The 12,101-nt window shown below is 36.5% G+C and overlaps 1 protein-coding gene and 1 long non-coding RNA gene across 9 annotated transcripts in view; both read right to left on the minus strand.

Annotated features, from left to right (window-relative positions):
- LOC144297915 (uncharacterized) overlaps positions 1-1,613 on the minus strand; it is a 59,326-nt gene extending 57,713 nt beyond the window's left edge. For all 5 annotated transcript variants that reach the window (XR_013364848.1, XR_013364846.1, XR_013364844.1 and 2 more), the window contains exon 1: positions 1,383-1,613. This is a non-coding gene — a long non-coding RNA (uncharacterized LOC144297915). The remainder of the gene's footprint in view (positions 1-1,382) is intronic.
- The window catches only part of MACROD2 (mono-ADP ribosylhydrolase 2), a 1,919,734-nt gene that overhangs the window by 1,006,727 nt on the left and 900,906 nt on the right, over positions 1-12,101 (minus strand). The gene's annotated exons all lie outside the window — the stretch shown is intronic.

Consider the following 12,101-nt stretch of genomic DNA (forward strand, 5'->3'; position numbering starts at 1 on the left):
AATAATGTCTCTCTGAAAACTTTCCTTGATTTCTCTTCCAGCAGAATTTCCATAATCAAGTTACCATTGTCTAAACAGAAAGACAGCAAAGCAAAGACTTTTCTCTGCCACTTCATAAAAAGTAAATACTGACCTCTTAAGCACTTTGGCTAATGCCAAGGATATTTATTTTGTGTGTCAATATGACATAATATAACTTTAGAAAAAAAATATGAGCATTAATTAACTGTGTGTGATCTAGGATGGATTTCTGTACCTCATTTCTTCAACTGTATAATAGGGATAGAAATAACATAGTTCATATGGGGGTGAATAACAAAGAAGTATATATTCCTTAATATATAACATACTATTATATAAGTAATTCATAGTTAGCATTGTTGCATAATTAATTATTGAAATTAATACTATATATTATAAAATATGTAATATTTAATTATAGAATATATAATAATATATAATATGTAACTACTTCAACCACTGCAAATAGTGTATAAAACATTGCTTAATTACTCCAGTAGCTTCCATATCAACTCATCTCAATGAATGAAAAAATAGCAGCAAGTTTCTGGCTGTTTGAAGTTCTAGATGATACATCATTTGATGAGGCACACCTGAAAGGCAATGAGTAGTAATGTCTTCCCTAATCAGTTGTGTCAAGATGAATCCATTCAAACTGATAAAGCATCCATGCCTCTAGAATTCTGTGTACAGAAGGTAAGATGGGAATTGTAAGCACTCCTCCTAAATGAGTCCAAATTATTCTGCTCTATACCCTGGAATTGAAATGGAATACCAGGGAATATTTTAATATTCTTGATTATTTTGAAATTGCAATTACTAAGTCACCTCAAATTCCTTGTAGGGCATATAGAGCCACTAAACAAAATAGTTCCATTTTATTTCTGGGCATTAGACTTTTAATATGCAAATAAAGATTTATTTAGTAATTAAAACACATCTAACACATCTAAAGCACTAAACATAATAGAAAATGTTATAGTTATGCTAAATCACCTATACATTTGCTTTACCCAGATTCAACCGTATGTTTAGGGAAGAGAGAAAAGGGAGAAGTCAGGAGAAAGGGAGGTGGAACAAGGAAGGAAGAGTGTGGCAGACTGTATTTTCCAAAGAGGCTGCATTAAGATCCCCCAGCCCACATGTTCTTCTGTATTGTGACCCCAATCAAGAAGAGAGGCCTCTTTCTGCATCTTTTTGAATCTAAGTGGGCCCTGTGACTGCTTTGACCAATAAAGCTCAGTAGATGGGACACTATGATATTTTCCCCTACTCCCCTTAATTAGCCTGGCCCTTTGTGTCCTGATCCTTAAAATGTTCATAGTAGGCAAATCTAGATGCCATGCAAGAAGTCCTATTACCCAGAAACTGGCATTCTATAAGGAAGTCTCAACAAGTCTCAACATTTGAAGAAGTTACGTGGAGAAACTTGTTCCAGCCATCCCAGACATGTGAATGAGAATACCATCTCCTATATCCGGTTCAGTTCAGCCTTCAGATGACGTCAGCCCCAAAAGCCAGCTTAACTGTAAGTGCATGACAGACCGGAAGTGAAGCCCCTGTGGAGCCCAGTCAACCTGTGGAGCCCAGTCAACCCACAGAACTGTGAGATATAATGCTAAATTACTTTAAACTCCAAAATTCTGAGGTGATTATTACATAGTAATTATTACATAGTAATAAGTATTTGGAACAGAGAAGAGGAGTGGAGGAGGAGAAATAAGTAATTCAACTATGGTATTGCCTTTTTGCCTATTAGCGTCAGTTAGAGTCTGCTGCTCAATTACCATGGGCTAGGGGATCTGGATTAACTGTTTCAGTGATACTTAGTTCCCAAGCTCCTTTCATACTGTGAACATCTCATAATTCATTAAGAATAATCCAAGAATATTTAACGACACTTTTTATTTTAGTTTTAGTTTTTTGTTTTTATTTTTTTATACAACATGACTATGAATATAAGTCAATCATTTTATCTGGTGTTCAAATGAAGACACAACCTCCCCTCCATGAGAGGAAAAACTTGGCTCTGCTGAGCCTATTGAGAAATGTAGATCTCCCAAACAGAGCCTCCTAGGAGACTGTGAAGGTTAGTTTTGACTGAACTTGCTTTCCATTTATAGGCTGACTTTAGAATCTAATAGCCATATATACTATATACTGTGACAATGATAATGGGATTATTTTTTTTTTTTAAAGATTTATTTATGATAGAGAGGGGCAGAGAGAGAAGCAGGCTCCATGCACCAGGAGCCCGACGTGGGACTCGATCCCGGGTCTCCAGGATCGCGCCCTGGGCCAGAGGCAGGCGCTAAACCGCTGAGCCACCCAGGGATCCCCTGATAATGGGATTATTGATGAGGATGATATGATGATGATAATGATGATGATGATGATGATGATGATGATGATGATGATGAAAAAGGAGGCAGAAGAGGAAGACAAGGATTGTATGTCGACAGCGGAGTAGATTTCATTTATAAATATGTTCTTGAGATCCCTGGGTGGCTCAGCAGCTAGGCGTCTTCCTTTGGCTCAGGGTGTGATCCCGGAGTTCTGGGATTGAGTTCTGCATTGGGGTCCCTGCAGGGAGCCTGCTTCTCCCTCTGTCTGTGTCTCTGCCTTCTCTCTGTGTCTCTCATGAATAAATAAATGAAATCTTTAAATATGTTCTTGTTACCTTTTGGATATCTGAACATTAATGGTTATTAATGGAGCCATAATTCATTTATTTTAAAAAGAGATTTCTATGCTTTCAGTGAATAAAGTATCATTTCATTCTTAGTGCGCCCATCACCCAAAATGAAAAAAAAAAAAAAAAAAAAAACCCTGATACTTATCCAGCTGAATCTAATATAAATGAATAAAACTCTTTAAGACTTCAAAAATAAAAGGTGTAGATTCAAGTTAAAAGCAGCTTTTACCAGGCCAAATCCTTTCAAGTTTTCTTTAGGAAAAAAAAAAAAAAAAAATCAAAGGCACCAACATCTTAAGAAATTGTCTTCCACAGTCAATGATCATTAATGTCTTTATATATTTTTCTTACTACTACAAGGAGACTCAATGTCTTGCTAAATGTTATGAAAATATAAACTAGAGTTCCTGTCTGCTCAATAGGACTGTAAGCTCCTGTGTTTGTAAAATGTCTTATTCTCCTTCTGAGACTACTGTTATCTGCATGGTTGTGGGTAAAGGTAGTTTCATGAAATCTCTGCTGAATGAATGCTTTTTGTTTTATTAAACATTTCAGTTGTTTTAATTTTTTTAAAACAATTTTTTAAAAGATTTTATTTATTTATTCACAGAGACACAGGCAGAGGGAGAAGCAGGCACCATGCAGGGAGCCCGATGCGGGACTCGATCCCGAGTATCCGTGATCACGCCCCGGGCCGCAGGCGGCACTAAACTGCTGTGCCAACGGGGCTGCCCAATTGTCTTAATTTTTATGAATAAAGTTTGTTAGAGGAAAAAATAACTAGAACATATAGATTAAAAAAGCCATCAAATCATTAAGAACCCCAAACATTCTTGATACTACTGCTGTATAGTATTTGCAGACCACATTATTTTCTATTCCTGCAGAGGTTTTTGTTGTTGTTGTTTTTGTTTTTGTTTTGTACTGAAGATGTGTGTTATAATTTTGTAACCTGATTTTCTGGCTGAATGAATAGCACTAAGGTGATCTACATTTGCATCTAGGTTTCATTTTCAAATCCCTCTCTTTAGACATATATTCACCCTTGACTTCACATATCTAGTAGTAAAAGTCATTTCACAGCTTACACTGAAGAGGATACTTTTTTGAAAAGAGGTCAAGTAATATATAGTCAATCCTAAAGCTCTCTCTGACAAAGTGAGAAAATAAATACATTTTAGTACAGTGAAAGACAAAAACAGAATTTGAATGCCAGGACTAAAAGTAGCATATCTGAAATGGCAAAGGATGAGGATGGCCAACAGGTTAGCCACGTGGCAGGAAAGGCAATAGATATCTTGAGCTATAGTCCCCATTAAGCAGCATCAGCATGATCTAGGGCTTTCTAAAAATGCAAATTCTTGGGCCCATCCAGATTTACTGAATCAGAAATTGTGGGTGAAGCCCAGCAATCTATGCATTAAGCCCTTCCGTTGAGCAATTCTGAGTCACACTGCCCTAAGCAAATAGTTGAAGTCTGAGTAACACTGCAGTAAGCAAATACTTAGGAGAACCACAGTTCAAGTTGCCTGTTAGAATCCTTTTGGGGGCCTTTACAACCACTGATGATACTACCCGAGCCCAAGTAATTTAGAGGATCCCCTGGGTTGGTTGCTGACCCTCTTTATTTTTTACAAGTGTCTTAGATGATGCTAATAAATAACCAGGACTGAGAACTATTGTTCTAACACATGTATCTACCTAACAAATTAAGAGATGAGTTGAGAAAGAACTTGGCTGAGAACTTTAATATATTTGGCCAAAGTAGCTGGATGATAATACACATGTTTAAAAAGAGTATCACTTACTTTGTTTTACTTCACTGGGTCAATATGTTAAAATGAGATGAGCAATGCTTTTAAATATTATTCAGAAATAAGTAGTATTATTAACTAATATGTTCTTTGGTCTATGATATAAATTTAAAAAATTTATACACAAGGAAACCTGATGATTGCAATTATGTTTGGTAAACACCTTACCTGCCTGGGACTTAAATATAATACCTGGACATACAGGTGTCAAAGGCCACCAAGCATAAAAGTAATAAGGCCAAGAAGTGTCACAGTACAACAGTATAAACAAGGCAACAGCTTACAGTTACCATATATATCATCCTTGGAGGGTGGGTACTATAACATTTATTGGACAGTATTGGGCAGCCTGGGTGGCTCAGTTGTTTAGCGCCGCCTTCAGCTCAGGGCCTGATCCTGGAGACCCAGGATCAAGTCCCACATCCGGCTCCCTGCATGGAGCCTGCTTCTCCCTCTGCCTGTCTCTCTCTCTCTCTCTCTCTTTCTCTATGTGTGTGTGTCCACACTTAGAGAGGACCCTAAGTTATTAAGTTATTAAGATCATAAAGTTACTCAAAAAACACTAGCATAGAAGAAAAATGGGTAAGAAAACAAGAAATGGAACATGTAAAAGTTGTTGTTATTGGTTGCTGTTTTTTTTTTTCTTTCTAAGCAGGACACAACAATCACTAATTATATAAGAAAAACTAATTTCATTGAAATCCGATTTATAAAGAATTTCTGTTCAGGGTGCCTGGGTGGCTCAATCAGCTTAGTGTCTGACTTAGGCTCAGGTCAGGTCTTGAGGTCCCAGTTGGCACCCCAAGTTGGGCTCCCCACTGAGCAGGGAGTTTGCTTGTCTCTCTCCTTCTGCCCCTCCCCATTTGTGCTCTCTCTGTCTCTGTCTCTGTCTCTCTCTCTCAAATAAATAAATAAAATCTTTTTTTTTAAATTTAAAAGAAAAGAATTCCTGCTCATCAAAAGTTAACATTAAGAGAGTTAAAAGGTAAGATACAGACTAGAAGATGATAATATTCACAGTCTACATCTGCCTTTGGACTTGTGTCTAAAGTATAAAAGAACTATCACAAATCACTGAGGAAAACAAAAACAAAAACAAGAAACCTGATCCTAAATTGTGCAAAAGACTTGAAGAAGCACTTCTAAGAAGAGATCAAAATGACTGATAAGCATGTTAAAAAGTATTCAATACCATTCTTAATAAAATCCAAACTAAAACCACACTGACAAAAAAATAAAAAATAAAAATAAAACCACACTGGCATGCTCAAAATTCTAAGTTTATGCCTACACTGTCACGTAGCAATTCAACTCCCTGTACACACCCAAGAAAAGTGAATGTAATTGTTCACCTGGAGACAAGGCCAAGAATGTCCTTAGCAGTTTTACTAATAATAGCTAACTCATGAATGGGAAAAACTCAAATGCCCATCAACAGAAGAATGGTTAAACAAATACTAGCTACATAAAATGGAATACCGCACATTGATTTTAAAAATCAACTACTTGAATATGCAGCAATAGGAATGAATGTAAAAATGTTTTTTTGGAGCAAAAAGAATGTTTTTTTGGATGCAAAAAGAACATGCTGTTTGAGTCCATGCATATGAAGAACAGGCAAAACTAATGGGATGGTGAATAAGTTTAGAATAAGGGTTGCCTTGCATGAAGGAGATGAAATGAGAAGGTGACAAAGGTGCATTCTGGCATGTTGGACATATCCTACATCTTAATCAGAGGCAGTTACATAAGTACATACAGATTAAGAGTGTACTGGGTTGTATAACAATTAAAATTAAGATAAAAGAGATAAAAACAAGCATAGTCAATCCATCTTCAAAAGGCAGCATTTAAAGTAATTCCACCACCAGCACCTTTATTGCTTATGGAATTAAAAATGAGTTATCCAAAAGAGAGATCTCTTCAGGATTTTGTCTCATTATTTGCCCCATGAAAAATAACTCGTCAGTTTTTGCAAATTCTCAATAATGAGGAATAATATCTATATCTACATCTGTATCTATCTATATCTATATATATCTTCCATCTCCCTTGACTATTCATATAAACATACTCCATCTGAAAAGAGGTCACATTCAGCCTTACCATAATTTCCTCTCTAGTTTTTGGATGTTAAAACATGGATAGGTTAGGATAGCAATAGCCATATCTCCAGCTAATTTATAATGATGAGGCAAAAGGAGACTCTTAAATTCTGGGTATGCAGTTCTATATTGAATAAAATCTATCACCTCTGTAATCAACTTAGGGTATATTCATATATAAATGAATGTTGAATATACAACTTTAAATATTGATATTGCTGCTCTTAGACTGGTCAAGGCAGAAGAGGATAGACCATCATTCTCATAAATTGACACCAGCTGCTTCTTAACAAGCACCACGTGCATTCTTATTTTGCTGACCAATGAAAAGCAGGATCCTTAAAAGCAAACATCTGCTGCCCATTTATAGTAATTTCTGCATGAAAATAGGTTTATCAAAAACAACTGAAGCTTTGCCAACACCAAACATGTGCTTCAAGGTAAACTTCTGCCTCAATTGTACTGATTTGTAATTCCAATATATCCAATACCAAAAAGAAAAAAAAAAAAGATTTTCATAATGTCTTTCTTTCAAAGGGCTTCACAAATGTAGTTTTTCATTCTGTGCTTATTACTCCACACCTGCTTGAATGTGTGGCATTCATGTGTGTCCTCTTCAGAGGACAGAGGACACTCATCTTGGGAGAAAATAATACCAAATCTACTACCTTCCCATTTTAAGTTGAGCATGATTTTAGAAAATAAGCCTCAAGTATAGCATACCAGTTGTGGAAACCAGGCTGCTTGGATTTAAAAATTAAAAAAATAACTCAGTAAATCAATAGGTAGTATTATTTCTGTTGTTGTTGCTATTACTTTATTGCTTACATAGCAACCCAGATAGCTATCATTCAGAATCCAAAGATGTCGGCTGGTATCTTTAAGTCTATATGTTTTAGTTTTAGTTATATAAAATCAGAAGGAAGTTGGAAAGACTAAAATCCTAATTCAGAATGTTTGCTATTCTAAAATATTTGGGGAGAATGAATAATTCAATTAAAATAAATGCAACATGCCATTTATATTTCACTGACATTTTGAAGCCATTCCATATTAAAACTTTGTTGTATATAAAAGAAAAAAATCACCTTATATTCATTCATGTCATCTAAATTTCTGCTGCATTTCCATCTCTATATTGTTAAAATGATAAACTCCCTCTACCAAGGAGTTATGAAATAAACTCTAAATCACTACTGTAAAGACAATATTTATCAAACCATCTATGTCTTATGCAATTCATTCTCTACTTCAAAAGTCAGCATTTGTTTGTAAGTTGTAAGAAGCCAAGAGAAGTCCTTGAATCTAGACTATGTCAAATTGCTCTAAGATTTGAGGATCTTCCCCATTCCGGGAACAACAGGAGGCTTATCATTATGAAACTATGTGAATATCTTTTATTTTTTCTACCTTCTTCCCAGAAGAATTCTGAAAAGCCATTTTCTAGTTCAGCAGGAAGAGGATCATGTGTTCATATTTCCATCTCGAGCTTGTCATGGCATTTTTAGTGTTGTTTTCAAGAGTAATAAGGCCCATAAAATGTCAATCAAAACCCACCACCAGCAGGGAATGTGTTGGAAGCTGTTACATAATCAGCATGCCTGTTTCAGCACAACACAAGTGGCATTTTTCATGTCAATACTGAATTCACAACTTTAAATCTCAGATTTCCTGTGCATCCGGGTTGCCACAGAAGCCAAGACTGGCAGTCTGAGCAGCCTGAGTCAAAACCCAAGTGTCCCATTGCCTAATGGAGTAATGAGTCATTCACTTTCCTAAGTCTCCTTCCCCTGAGTAATAGAATTATCGAGAGAAGGCGTGAGGAAAAGGGCAGACCAGGGCACTTCTGACAGCTGCAGAAAAGACTGCAGAAACATTCAGCCTGTGCAAATACTCAGATTCTCTAAGCTGACACATCCCCAGATTCAAACTTCAATGCTGCTGATGTAGTATTATTCAGTAATCTCTACCTGGCCACCCCAGCCTCCTTTACTTAAGGCCAGAAGCCCACTGCACTGTGCTCTAAGTATCTATCTTAGATGGGGGAAAAACAACGTGGTACAGGTTTTCAACCTCATTTCTGAATTAACACCAGCTAAGACATCATGATGATCTGAGTCCCATACTATCCTATAAATTGAAGATGGAAAAGACATATTGGACCAGCATGCTACCATCTCCTAATATGCTTTTTCTCTAGCACATTCTCCAAGTGAGTAAGATGTGAAGTGACTGGGGCAATGGAGCTTCTTGAGGAGTCTATCCCAGACTTCAGTTAGCAGTTTTATGGCTATGTAATTATATTATGGAATATTCCCTTACTAGGTGATGATGTGGGGAGAAGAAGAAAAAAAGTAAGTAAACAGGAGAAAGAGCATTGGTGAGGATGGAGAGGGGTGGAAGAAGAGGAAGAGAGGAAGAATTGGAGGAAGTAGAGGAGGGAGAAGTAGAGGAGAAGGCAGAGGAGGAGAAAGAGAGGAAGTAGAGGAAAAGAAGTAGGGAAGGAGAAAAAAGGGAGTTGAAGAGGAAGAAGAGAAGAAATAGAGGAGGGGGAAGAGAGGAGTGAAGGGAGAAATAGGAGAGGAAGAAGAAGAGGAAGCAAAGGAGGTAAAGGGGGTAGAAAGCAGAGGAGGAGGAAGAAGAGGAACTGGGAGGGAGGACAGAATGGAAAAGGAGGAAGAGGAGTAAGTGGAGGGAGTGGAGGAGGAGGTGAACATCACAGAGAAGGAAGAAGAGATGGAGGAAGAAGAGCTGGAAGTAAAAAAAAAAAAAGAAGAAGAAGAAAGAAAGAAAAAGAAAAGGAGAAGAAAGCCAAGAGGAAGAAGGGAAGAAGGAAGGAAAGAAAAAATGGAGAAGAGGGAAAGGAGAAAGAAGAAAACAGGAAGAAGAGGGGAGGCATCCTTTTCATAGAGTTTTGTTTACGTGGTATTCCCGCACATCTGTTAGAGTGGAGCTTATCCCCCCTTGCCCCATGGAGCTTTAGTTACTCAGAAAGTATTTCTGAACTTCTTGAAATTTCATAATATACTATGAAGAAAGACTCTAAATAATTATTTCTATTTTCATACGGAACAAAAATTTGTTTAGAGTTTGATTCTGTCTTTGTTCCTGCATGTGATTTCCTAATGACTTAAAAAATCCTCTACTTGTAGTATTTATTTCTTCTATCCTTTACTAGGCTTTTACCTAAAAAAAAAAAAAAAATCTTATTTAAGTCTTATATGGAAGGAATTTTTGGGCACTAAACTAAAAGCAGAAGGAATAGACTTTTGGTAGATAAAAACTGATCGTGCATGCGCAAACATATGCACTCACTACGTTTCATGGATTCTAAAGCAACATGGGTCATAAGATGCACCATTATTTTATGTACCACTAAGAAAGAAAGAAAGAAAAAAAATATTACTCATTAAAGTAAGACATACTATCAATCACAAGATGTGTCCTGATTTCAGAGCTGTTTATAATCTTACTGCAACCATAAGAAATCAGTGGACAAAGCCAAATTGAGAGACATTGCATAAAATAACTTACCAGTACTCTTCAAAAGTGTCAAGGTCATAAAAGACAAAGAAAGACTTAGAAGTGATTACTGAGTGGAGGAGACTAATGAGAAATGATATAAACTTAAGATTACCTGTAGAGTGAAAGAGAGAGAGAGAGAGGAAGGGAGGGTGTAAAAAGTAGAAAAACTGGCAAAATTTGAATAAGTTCTGAAGTATAATATATATTATACCAATATTAATTTCTTGTGATAATTGTCCTACAGTTTTCTAAAATATTAACATTAGAGGAAGTGGGGTGAAAAAGATATTTAAAAAACAAAACAAAGCTCTTGAAATTATCTTTGCAATTTTTCGGTAAGTCCAAAATTAATTCAAAATAAAATATATTAAAATTTTTAAAAATGTGTATCTGAGGATCATTTAAAACCAGTATCTTATAATTCTGTAGAATTTAACACAATTATTCCCAAATGTTCACGTACTTGCATAATTTGTTCATTATTTGAAGAACAACATGGTGTGGTGGTGACTGCCTTGGACCAGGTATACAATTCTTGCCTTTCAGCTTTGATTCTGATCAACTTCACAGGATACATCCTTTAATTCTTCAAAATAATCACTCTGGTTCATAGTTTCTTCAGTCTCCAAGATGAGATTTTTAGGCTAAGTGGTTCTTATGGGCCACTTTACCTCTAATACTCTCAGCATCTATGTTAATAGCCAAGCAGAATATACCAAAAATGTTGCCTTTAATTGAAATCAGCTGAAATGATTCATATATTTGAAAGGTGCACACATACTTATACAATACATATTGTCACAAGCACAAAGTTCTCTCTATATATAACGAATATAGAATAAGCTACATCATGGTGAAAACCATGTCTAATCTGTGTTCACTGAGTGCTTAATTTATCCTTAATGCATAAAAATGCCAGATGTTATTAGTGTGAAATAAAACTCAGCAATTTTTAGTAAGATTAGCACTGTTCTAAACCACCCTCTCAGAAAAAAGAATCAAGCAGGCAGAAATGTGAGTGGAGATATATATCCACTGTTCACCTTTGCTAGAGTCTCAGTTTCTGATACTCCGTCAATTTATATTAATTGATGAAAATAAGTCATTAAAATAATGTGAGTGGTGTCACAGAACTCTTCAGATTGAAGAAGAATCAGTTAAAACTATTATTATGATTGAAAATTAGATATGTATTGCTAAAGAGACAGAAAGCCTTATTGATAAGATGATTTCCTAGAGTTTCTGTGGAATTCTACCCGTAGAAATGACGAAAGCAGAAGTTGTTTTTCCCTTGGATTTTTCAGCAAAGGGGAGATGATGAAGACTTTTTAAAGATTTTTTATTTATTTATTTATTCATAGAGACAGAGAGAGAGAGACAGAGAGAGAGAGAGAGAGAGAGAGAGAGGCAGAGGAGGGAGAAGCAGGCTCCATGCAGGGAGTCCGACGTGGGACTCCATCCAGAGTCTCCAGGATCACACCCCAGGCTGCAGGCGGCGCCAAACCGCTGCGCCACCAGGGCTGCCCCTGATGAGGATTTTTTAAGAGACACAGTGAAAGTCTACGAATTTACCTTTCAATAATAGTCTTTGTGGAAAAGGCACACAAAACGGGAGATGGATTGTAGCATATTAATTTCCCATATTAGGAAAGAAGAAAAAACCAAAAATCTTATTTGCTATTATCCTCCAGGGCACAGATGAGCTACCAAAGCTGACCAAGCAAGGAAATTTAGTCCGAAACATTAAGTCATTAAATTTAAAAGCAAGAGACAGAGCACAGACCTCCTCCTGGAAAGGCTGTGAGTGGGATGGTTTGGGGACCTTCCATTGGGGAAAAAAAAAGGTCACTTTCTCTCCTACTTGCTATAACATTCACAGGAGTGGTAGTTTCTATGTCATTTCAACCTATGCTGAATAATGAGGGCTAAGAACCACTGAGG

Source organism: Canis aureus, chromosome 26, assembly GCF_053574225.1.
Source record: "Canis aureus isolate CA01 chromosome 26, VMU_Caureus_v.1.0, whole genome shotgun sequence".
NCBI classification, from domain to species: domain Eukaryota; kingdom Metazoa; phylum Chordata; class Mammalia; order Carnivora; family Canidae; genus Canis; species Canis aureus.